Genomic DNA, 11,574 nt, shown 5'->3' on the forward strand with positions numbered 1-11,574 from the left:
TGTCATACATTCACCCCAGTACAGAGATCTGGGCCTAAATCCATCGTTTTTTTGCTCACCATGCCATTCCAGTTTGAACCCAGCCATATGCAAATCAGTCTTGACCCTGTGCCCCATGGGAACAGTCCAGCCCGAACTGCCAAGCCAGGTCCTCCCTGGACTGGAAACAAGCATCCTAGGACCGGTTTCGGGCTTTCAGCCCTCGTCAGCCAGGATAGCCTGATTCCAGTGGCATGGAGAGCAAGGGACTCACGTCTGAGCATACCCTTCCCACTCGGGGTGACAAATGCAAAAACAACAATTGATGGACAGAATGCAGAACAATGTCATACATTCACCCCAGTAAAGAGATCTGGGCCTAAATCCATCGTTTTTTTGCTCACCATGCCATTCCAGTTTGAACCCAGCCATATGCAAATCAGTCTTGACCCTGTGTCCCATGGGAACAGTCCAACCCGAACTGCCAAGCCAGGTCCTCCCTGGACTGGAAACAAGCATCCTAGGACCGGTTTCGGGCTTTCAGCCCTCGTCAGCCAGGATAGCCTGATTCCAGTGGCATGGAGAGCAAGGGACTCACGTCTGAGCATACCCTTCCCACTCGGGGTGACAAATGCAAAAACAACAATTGATGGACAGAATGCAGAACAATGTCATACATTCACCCCAGTACAGAGATCTGGGCCTAAATCCATCGTTTTTTTGCTCACCATGCCATTCCAGTTTGAACCCAGCCATATGCAAATCAGTCTTGACCCTGTGCCCCATGGGAACAGTCCAGCCCGAACTGCCAAGCCAGGTCCTCCCTGGACTGGAAACAAGCATCCTAGGACCGGTTTCGGGCTTTCAGCCCTCGTCAGCCAGGATAGCCTGATTCCAGTGGCATGGAGAGCAAGGGACTCACGTCTGAGCATACCCTTCCCACTCGGGGTGACAAATGCAAAAACAACAATTGATGGACAGAATGCAGAACAATGTCATACATTCACCCCAGTAAAGAGATCTGGGCCTAAATCCATCGTTTTTTTGCTCACCATGCCATTCCAGTTTGAACCCAGCCATATGCAAATCAGTCTTGACCCTGTGCCCCATGGGAACAGTCCAGCCCGAACTGCCAAGCCAGGTCCTCCCTGGACTGGAAACAAGCATCCTAGGACCGGTTTCGGGCTTTCAGCCCTCGTCAGCCAGGATAGCCTGATTCCAGTGGCATGGAGAGCAAGGGACTCACGTCTGAGCATACCCTTCCCACTCGGGGTGACAAATGCAAAAACAACACTTGATGGACAGAATGCAGAACAATGTCATACATTCACCCCAGTACAGAGATCTGGGCCTAAATCCATCGTTTTTTTGCTCACCATGCCATTCCAGTTTGAACCCAGCCAAATGCAAATCAGTCTTGACCCTGTGCCCCATGGGAACAGTCCAGCCCGAACTGCCAAGCCAGGTCCTCCCTGGACTGGAAACAAGCATCCTAGGACCGGTTTCGGGCTTTCAGCCCTCGTCAGCCAGGATAGCCTGATTCCAGTGGCATGTTGTAACGCTTTTCGCCCTAAGTGGGATGGGTATTCCCAGACGTGGGACCCGTGCTCATTACGCCACTGGAGTCAAGCTATCCTGGCTGATGACGGCTGATAGCCAGAAACCGGTCCTAGGATGCTTGATTCCGGTCCAGGGAAGACATGGCTTGGCAGTTCGGGCTGGACTGTTCCCATGAGGCACAGGGTCAAGACTGATTTGCATATGGCCATGTCTAAACTGGGGTGGCGTAGTGGGCAAAAGAACGATGGATTTAACCCAGATCTCTTGACTGGGGGAGAATGTCTGCATTGTCAGCATTCCGTCCATCATTTGTTTGTTGTAACGCTTTTCGCCCTAAGTGGGATGGGTATTCCCAGACGTGGGACCCGTGCTCACTACGCCACTGGAGTCAAGCTATCCTGGCTGATGACGGCTGATAGCCAGAAACCGGTCCTAGGATGCTTGATTCCGGTCCAGGGAAGACATGGCTTGGCAGTTCGGGCTGGACTGTTCCCATGAGGCACAGGGTCAAGACTGATTTGCATATGGCCATGTCTAAACTGGGGTGGCGTAGTGGGCAAAAGAACGATGGATTTAACCCAGATCTCTTGACTGGGGGAGAATGTCTGCATTGTCAGCATTCCGTCCATCATTTGTTTGTTGTAACTCAAGCCACTACTAAGGCACATGCCGTCTCAACACTTTATCACACAATATATACGCAACAGGTGACAGAACGATGCCACGCTCGCACACAGTGGGACAGGGAGCACAGTTAAGAGCTATCAGATAAGCAGTGGGCATACTGCTGCCAACAGACAGATCAAGTGTCAGCAGCTAGCAGACTGTGGATTCCGCACTATAAATTCCTGCACCGACTATACTATACACCAGCCAAAATGCATAAATACAAACTCAGAGATACAGATAGCTATGACAGATGCGGAGTGGAGTGGGATGATTTTTTACATTTAACGTGGAGCTGTGTGGGTGTACATGGATATTGGAGTCAAGTCTTTGTGGCTCTCGAGCAGATGACTTCACTGCCCTTAGCGACGTCTCCACTATTAGCGCTGCTGGGATATACCGAACTCATAGACAAACCCACTCGCAGATATGTTGCCTTGGCATTATTGATGGCCAAACGCCGCGTGGCATGTAGGTGGGGGTGGGGGAGGGCTCAGAAGTTCAAAGATTGGATCACTGACTTAATTTAGTGTCATGTTCAACTGTCCACTTATGCCAAAATGCTCCCCATGGCCTCCCGTCCTAAAGATATATGGGGTCCTCTTCAGACCTATCTTCTCTCCCATCCAGCGGATACAGTGGCCATGAATGGGTGATTGTTGATAAGATGTCATCGCTGGGTATTGGCAGACTGACTATTGCATGTAATGATGTAATAGGAATATTGAGATGGCTGTTCGGTTACATGGAAATGGGTAAACAGACTATGTTATGATTGCATTTTCCCCTGCGGTTATGTTACTCACTTACGATCCTCGACGTATATTAGAATCTACCACACAGATCCTAATCAGCGGTACAGGCACAATGTATCATCCACTGTGCTATGTATTTTTCTCTTTCAGGCTCAAGACTGTATGTAATAACATATTGATCTACAATGCATTATGAATATCATCTCTGTTTAAGATACATGTGCTCCTGGAGGGTACATGTAGGACATCTAACCTGAGCTTCAATTGGAATTCCATAGAGCACGTTATCAAGCCCATTATCGCCGCTTTAGCGGCAGTTTTCTGCCGCTAAAGTGGCGATAATTTTACCACTGTGCTTGTTAATATGCCCCATGATTTGTTTTTTCCTGCTGTAGGTCATTACCAGAAAGACAAAGGGCCTCATTTATGAGTATTTGCTGTAGGGCAGCGCCGCAGGCCTTCCTGCTGCTCTGCCCTACGGAAAAGAAAAGGGCAGAAATGCGCTATACCTATCAGATGCGGCGCATTGCTCTCCTTTTCCCCTGCACTGATCCACAATGGGCTGCCGTGCACCAACGCAGGCACCTTTGCACCCTGGTGCAAATGTGCCTGCGTTGCGGGGATGATTTTTTCTGTGCAGGGAGGGAAACCTTCCTGCACAGAAGCAATCAGAAGAGGCTTTATTCCTTTTTCCATGTGTGCTGCAGAATGCAGCACATATAGAACAAGCATTTGCAATGCAATCGGTCTCGCCTTTGGGACCTTATATGTATTTAGCTATGCAGCACATTAGCCTGGGTGCTGAAACAGCTACTGTTCTTTAACATGGAGTGAAAGTTAGCACCAAACTGTGTGACACACCAGGTATGGGAACACATTGAGAGAAATATTGCCTTTCAGCAGAAAATGGTATAGTCCAAAGCTCTGTTTTTAATATAAAGGTGGGGCCTCAGTGGTCATATCACTGAAAATACAAGATTTGAAAAAAATATTATTGTCTACGGGTGCTCGTGGAAGACCATTTCTATGGACTGGAATCTAGAGAATGCTAAAGTGATTCTGGTATTTTACTGACCTCTGCTGGTCGTTTTCTATCAAGAAAGTTAAATAGAGGCAGTTGCCAGAAAAATTTAAAAAAGAAAGGTGCATATTATCAAGGACGGCGTTAAAATTATCGCCGGTTTAGCGGCAGAAAACTGCCGCTAAAGCGGCGATAATGGGCTTGATAATATGCCCTGGAGAATTCCAATAGAATCCCATGTTCACACCAGAACATGGACTTCTATTGGAATTCACAAAGGCATATTATCAAGCCCATTATCGCCGCTTTAGCGGCAGTTTTCTGCCGCTAAACCGGCGATAATTTTTAACGCCGTCCTTGATAATATGCCCCGAAGTCCCTCAGCAGAAAACAATTCTGGTATTTTACTGACCTCTGCTGGTCGTTTTCTATCAAGACAGTTAAATAGAGGCGGTTGAACAGAAAAAAAGTCCCTAAACTGAAGCAGACAAGTCCTAGGGCTAATCTCCAGAGCCCACAAAGTACATACACATATAAGTATATACTAAAGTATATACTAAGTCTATACTATATATAAATTATATATACTAAAACATATACTAAAGTATATACACAAGGTCTCGAATGTTCGACCGAAATAGGAAAAAAGGGGAGAAATAAAGATATTTCTCCTCGTTGTGCCTCGTTACCCGTGGAGGCTTATATTTTTGCCGCTGCCTCAGAGTTACGAGTAAATCTGGGACAGTGTCAAAAAGCAATGGAAGTTGCTGGGAACGCCCTCGGCAACACCGATTGCACGCCCCTTTAACGCAGAAAACTGCGTTAAGAGGAACGATATTTACAAGGCAGCTTTAAGCCCAAAAAAGTGGCTTAGTGCTGCCTGGTAAATATGGAGCAGGCTCCTGAGTCACCAGAGCATCACAAAAAGTGATGCTACGGCGGCACAAGGGGCCTCATAGATGAGTTCCAAAATCAACAGAATCTGAACAGCAGTGTTTCACTAACCTGAGTTATGTCAGATGGGTTCTACTATTTCTTTGCTAAAATTACTAACTGCTTTTTAGTGTGTTTGTATTTACAGTACAGATTCTGCTTTTAGGTTTCATGTCACAAATGCAAGACACTAAGAATTCAAGTAGATTGTCTGAAGGCTGATTGTGTGAACGTGTGCTATAAGGGATAAAATACCATCTGCCATACATTAAAATGATAGTGCATGTCATTTTGGAGGTCCATAACCTAATAAAGGAGCTCAGCCTTGTTCCTCTATATGGTCAGGGAATTCCTTGTTGACTTGCAATATTCTTATCATGTTTGGCAGGGGATACTTTACCCAACATATAGTATACAGTAAAGGATACTTTACCCCATATATGTAATGCTGGTATGGTACCAGATGGCCTGGTGCTGGGCAGTATGGCAGGTCTCCAATGGGTGTGTGTCTGATTTCAAATGTTTCTTGGCAGAGAGATTTTTTTCAAAACATACTGAAGTCAAGATGGATGTTATTATGAGATGCACAGACTGGGTATTCGCAATTAGTTTGATCTCCCTTTCAAGCGGGGCATGTTCTGTTGTACCAATAGTTGCATCCTTTGATTTGGGGTGACCATTATTGTTGGAAATTGGGTTACCTGTTGAGGGGGGTGAAGTCATACTCAAGTAGCAACCGAAATTCTTGTCAGGTGAAATAAACAAGCAAACCCCAAATTAATCTGTGCTCAAACCTTTGGTATATTGGCACAAAAGCAGTCAAGATTAACCTAGAGGCAATGTGTAAAGTATTTATGCAGCACTCAAAAAGCAATAAAGTGAAAACACAACACATGAAAATAATTTGGCAATAATTTAGAAAAACATAGTAAAATTAAGTAACTTTTTTACCACCAAAATGACAGAAATCCAATTAGTAGAACAAGAGATATGCAATTTTTAAGATTTTGGTAAAAATATTACTTAAAAGCACAAAGTGCCGACTGTGGTTATCTGGTAGCACTGGACTGGGACAAAGTCACAAGTTCAGGCTGACTACGATGCTGCGTGCACCGGGTACAGGGACCACGTTAGTCCCACTGAGTAATATACCGTAAATCCTGGTTGCGTAGCATTGCATCACGGTACGGTGGTCCCAAGAAGCGATGCAAGGTCCGTGCTAAACATGCACCATGCAGTGGCGGTTCCAATAAGCTGTGAGGGCTGTGATGCGGGCTTGCATTGAGTCTATGTTGGTGCCAATAAGACATTGCTGCATGATCCATGTCGAGGATGCATTGCACAGCGGCAGTTCTGATGAGCTGGTAGGTTACAATGCTGGCTTGCTTCGAGGCTGCATCACGATGCATCCGTTCCAATGAGGTACTGCGAAGGGCTGCATTGGGTTTGCATTTATCTGTATCAGCTCTGATGAGACCACAGCTGAGCTGGCAGAGCACCTTTATCTCCACTTCCAAGGGTCCAGGCCTGGAGGGGCACCACTTGGGGGGGTGGGGGATAGGACTTACAGAAGGCAGCCACTAGGTGCAGGATTCAAATTAGTTGGAGCCTTTTCAGTCCCTGAGGCTCTGATCAGATGCCCTCTAAACCAAGGATCCTTGGTGTAGGTCCTGTCTGATGATCCTCAATGTAGGTCCCGTCCTGCTCTCTCAGGTAGAAAGGCAGCAGAGTATCAGGGCAGCAGTGCATGCCTTCTTAAAGCAGAGCAGCACAGCAGTCCTTCTTGTGAGCCTTCCACAGGTCCAGAGGTGTTCTGAAGAGTTAGGTCTGAGGGTCCATTATTTTTACCTGGAGCCCACTTTGTAGTTGGAGAAACTTTTAGAGCCATCCCTCTACAGAGGTGCTTGGAATTTCCTGCCTCTGTGTTTCCAACTCGCCTGGTGTCACAAAAGACTAGTATGAATCCCTTTGTGAGTGTGCTGAGGCAGGGCCTTTGTGATGTGCAAGTTTGGTAGGAGTCAGCTCGGCTTCCCTATCAAGTCAGAGATGGTCCATCCTGCCAACACCTATTCCCCCCTTTATCTTACTGTCTGGGAGCAGTACACAAAGACCAACTGCCAGCTCCATCTAGTCATGTGACCCGCGATACAGGTGCCAAATGGTTAGGACAAGAAAATCCCAACTTTCTAAAAGTAGCTCAGTAGATTTGGCAACCCAATATGCCCTTGTTGGCTTGGGTAGTACCGTTAAACAGGTAAAGATACCCACAAGGTATTTATTTGGAACTTACCTTTTTGAATAAATATATCTTTTATAGAATGTCATCACATGACACAGTAAATTAATTGAATCAATACTTTTAAGGTTTTTTTTGTGCATAAATTACAATAGTGTGTCATTGATAGTTTGGTTTTTATCAAAATGAAAAAATAGGGTTTCAAAAGAAACACTTCTCACATACATGTTTATTCAAAAAAGTGTGTTCCAAATAAATCCCATGCAGACTTTACCTGTTTAAATTTTTAATAGTGCCATTTTCAGAATTGTGACTCAAAATCAAACTATACCATTAAAGAAGGTTTTAAATTACAATTCTTTAGAGACCAAATCTGAATTTCCTACCTGCTCCCAATTGAACGTTTCACTTATTAAATGTAATAAGATAACCCAATGTTATCCTATGGGAGAAGCAGGCCTTGCAGTAGTGAAAAACAAATTCAAGAGTTTTTCACTACGAGGGCATTTAAAAGTTAAATTATTTTACCCAACGTTTTCAATACACTGCACCCTGCCCTATTGACTGTTTAGGACCTCCCATAGGGTTGACATTATATGTATTAAAAATGAAGATTTAGGTCTGGCATAAGGTATATTTTGCCAGGTCGAAATGGCAGTTAAACTGTACACCCAGGCTGCAATGGCAGGCCTGGAACATGTCTAAAACTACTACTTCAGTGGATGGTACAATCAGTGCTGCAGGCCCAATAGCAGCTGTGTGCATGTAGTACCACTTTACTAGGGACTTACATGTAAATTTAAAGTGCCAAATGGGTATGAGCTGATTTCACTGTGTCTAAATAAGGGAACTCAAGACCTTTAGCAATGCTTAGTAATGGCAAAGTGCACAGAGTCCCAAAGGCCAACAAAAACAGGTTAAGAAAACAGGATGGTAAAGGTAAACAGTTTGGGAATGATCCTGCATAGGGGGCCAAGTCCAACACTTACTATATAAACCTTTGCTCGCTATTGTTAATCGACTTGAACTCAGGCTATTTGATTAGAGGCCACTGCACAATACAGAACACTCCACTGAGAATGTATACTGACATCAACATCACTAGTTTATATTCATTTGTGATTTATAAGGCACACCCTGTAAAGTAGATCATTTTTGGGTTCACCAGAGCATGAAACGACAAATAAAAAGCTAGGAAAAGAGTTGATAGTACCAAAAGCAAACTGGTTTAAAAGAAAGCTTTTAAGATCTTTTAAAAAAAACTAATAAGGACAGCTCTCAGGAGCGGTGCCTTCCAGAGACCTAAAACATGGGCCACCAGTATTTGGTCTCCTTTCCGTTTGAACCAAGACACTTGAAGGAACTCGTTCATTAGTAAATACTGAGGGGCAGATTTACAAGGACTGGCGCATCCCTGCATATCAGCGGGGATGCGCCAGGTAAGATGCGTCATGCAAATTTACCCTTGCGCCACCACAGATGCGCTGCATTTACAATGTGGCGCATCATGGCGCAAGGATAAACAGATGCCCCAAATGCTGGTTCAGTCTCTGCCTGACACTCTGTTTAACATCAGTTCTTTCGCAGCCCATATAAAAACAAGGTCATTGAGGAGCCGTCCAATTTGTGAAAACATACAGTAATTTAATCATTCCAGGCTTTGGATGTCACTTCAGTAGTAGTAAAAACTGTAATTTAATAGTAGTAAAAAAACTGTAGTTCGGTGGTAGAAAAAAAACATATGGCACTCAGTGAAGTGATTTGTCTCTGCTCTCATCTGTGATAGTACAAAAGAAGGCACACAGGCGTTTTCTCCAGAGACCAGATTGTTCATCCCTCAGATATCTCTGCCTCAAAGACTTCAAATTTCTCCCCAGTGATACATGCCTACAAACCACGGTGGATGTGCGGATCCCTCGAAAAAGCAATTTGATAGATGTAAAACCATTTAAGAAACATAGGTAAAATAAAAAAAAAATGAGGCCTCCTTTTCAGGCCCTTTATGCTCTCAAAAGTACACGTCCAAAGCAAGGGAGAGTGATCAAACAATAATCTAGTCCTACACTCATGTACAAGGAAATGTCGGAGCGCAGAGCTGTGCCACATTTGGCAGCATTGCCCTCCAACATTTCCAAAACGCAGGGATGCACCGTATTTACAACAATACGACGCACCTCTGTGTTTTCCCTTGTGCTGGTGCTAAAATTAGCTACCTAGCACCAACGCAGGCACGATGCAGCAAGGGTGCCTGCGTTGCAGGGAATGATTGTTTATGGGCAGGAAGGGTCACCTTCCTGCACATAAACAATCATTCATGGCATGTTGCACTTTCTATGTGTGCAACAGAATGCAGCACACACAGAAATGAGGAGAAATACAAAGTTTTCTCCTTGTATCACCATTCTAACACCTGTTCTGGGACATTGTGGTGGAATATCTACAGCAACACCCATTGCATGCCCTTTTTACACAGATACCTGCGTGAAAGGGTACCATATTTACAAAGCGGCGCTAAGCCACAAAAAGTGGCTTAACATCGCTTTGTTAATATGGAGCAGGGCATTACGCCACAGGAACATCATTAAAAGTGACGCTCCTGTGGTGCAATGCCCTTGTAAATATGTCCCTCAGTTGTGTGTTATGGTACTTAAAGCCTTAAGGTTATTCTGGTACATGCGTTATATACCGTTGAAAAATAATAGTATACTCTTCTTTCTTCATGTTTGTGAGTCCATCATTCTAGCAATTCCTGGCCCTCATTTGAAATGAAGCTGCGTCACCGGAACATCACTTTTTGCGCCACTCTGGTGGCGCAGGGGTCTGCTCCATATTTACCAGGCAGCCCTAAGTCACTTTGCAGGGCTTAATGCAGCCTTGTAAATATCATTCCCTTTAACACAGTTTTCTGCATTATAGGGGCGGGCAATGGGTGTCACTATGGGTGTTCCCTGCAACACCTGTGGCTCTTTGACACTGCCTCAGAATTACGAGGAATCATAACCCTGAGGCAGTGCCAAAAACATATGCATTCCCAGGGGAGGCGTATGGGAGGTGCAACTAGGAGAAATACCTTTATTTCTCCTTGTTTTTCCCTTTTTCCATGCTGGCTGTATTGTGCAGTGCACATAGAAAGAGGAAAAAGCCTCTTATGATTCTTTTTGTGCAGGAAGGTTTCCTTTTCTGAACAAAAACAATCATCACTGAAATGCAGGGGAAAGGACAGGAATGCAACATATCTGATAGATATAGTGCATTCCCGCCCTTTCCTTTTGACATAGGGCAGTGCAGCAGGAAGGCCTGTGAATTAGGCCCCCTATGTATTAAACCATTCCCTCACACGGGCTGTGCCATAGAGTCTTTACTTGAATGAATAGAAAAAGTACAATATTAAGCAGATAACTAAGGGCCAGATGTACAAAACTGCGTGTTTGCGGTTTCCTAATGTCGAATTTTAGCGGTTCGCTATTAGGAAATCACAAACTGCAATGTACAACAGTGTGTTTGACACTGTTAGAGATTCGCAGTGGCTCGCAAATGGACCTGCCTCATCAATATTCATAAGGCAGGTCGCAATTTGCGGCCCATTGTAAATGGCTACAATCACAGGGATGGTGGCCTGCTGGGTTCAGCAGACCACCATGTCTGTGATTGCTTTTTAAATAAACCAATATTTATTTTTTTGTAATGCAGCCCATTTTCCTTAAAGTAAAATGGGATGCATTTCAAAAATAAAAATTAAAAGTGAACTTTTCGTTTTTTAAGAGTTCCTTTGGACGACTGCCTTCGCTTAAAAAATGTTGCCGCTCACATTCACAAAAGGGAAGAGGTCTCTTGGGGACCCCTTCCTATTTATGAATGGATGACCACCAACTTGAAGTTGGTGGTAACTGCAAATGTTTTGCTACCACATTCCTGGTCCCAAAACATTCCTACACACCAGTGTGACTTGCTATTAGGAAGGGACGTCCTTAACACGCCCCTTCTTAATAGCGACTCCTAAACCCTATTTTGCGAGTCAGTAATAGGTTAACAACTCACAAAATAGGGTTGGTACATGGCAAAAAGCATTGGGGCCATTTGCGACGGTAAAATGCTTCACACATCTGGCCCTAAATTCCCTGTGGGGAGAGGTCCACTGTTTTGTGCCTTATCTCAAAAGAACAAACACAACAAGGTGATGGATGGAGTGCTGAAACCTTTCAACCACTCACCGCCAGTCAAGAGATCTGGGTTGAATCCATTATTCTATTGCTCACTATGACACCCCAGTTTGGACCCAGCCATATGCAAATCAGTCTTGACTCTGCTCCTCATGGGATCAGTCCAGCTGGAACTGCTAGGCCAGGTCCTCCTTGGACTGAAAACAAGCATTTTTGGACTGGTTGCCGCAGCATTATCTTAACAGAGGCATCATCACATACTAC

Source organism: Triturus cristatus, chromosome 6 (genome assembly GCF_964204655.1).
Source record: "Triturus cristatus chromosome 6, aTriCri1.1, whole genome shotgun sequence".
NCBI lineage: Eukaryota > Metazoa > Chordata > Amphibia > Caudata > Salamandridae > Triturus > Triturus cristatus.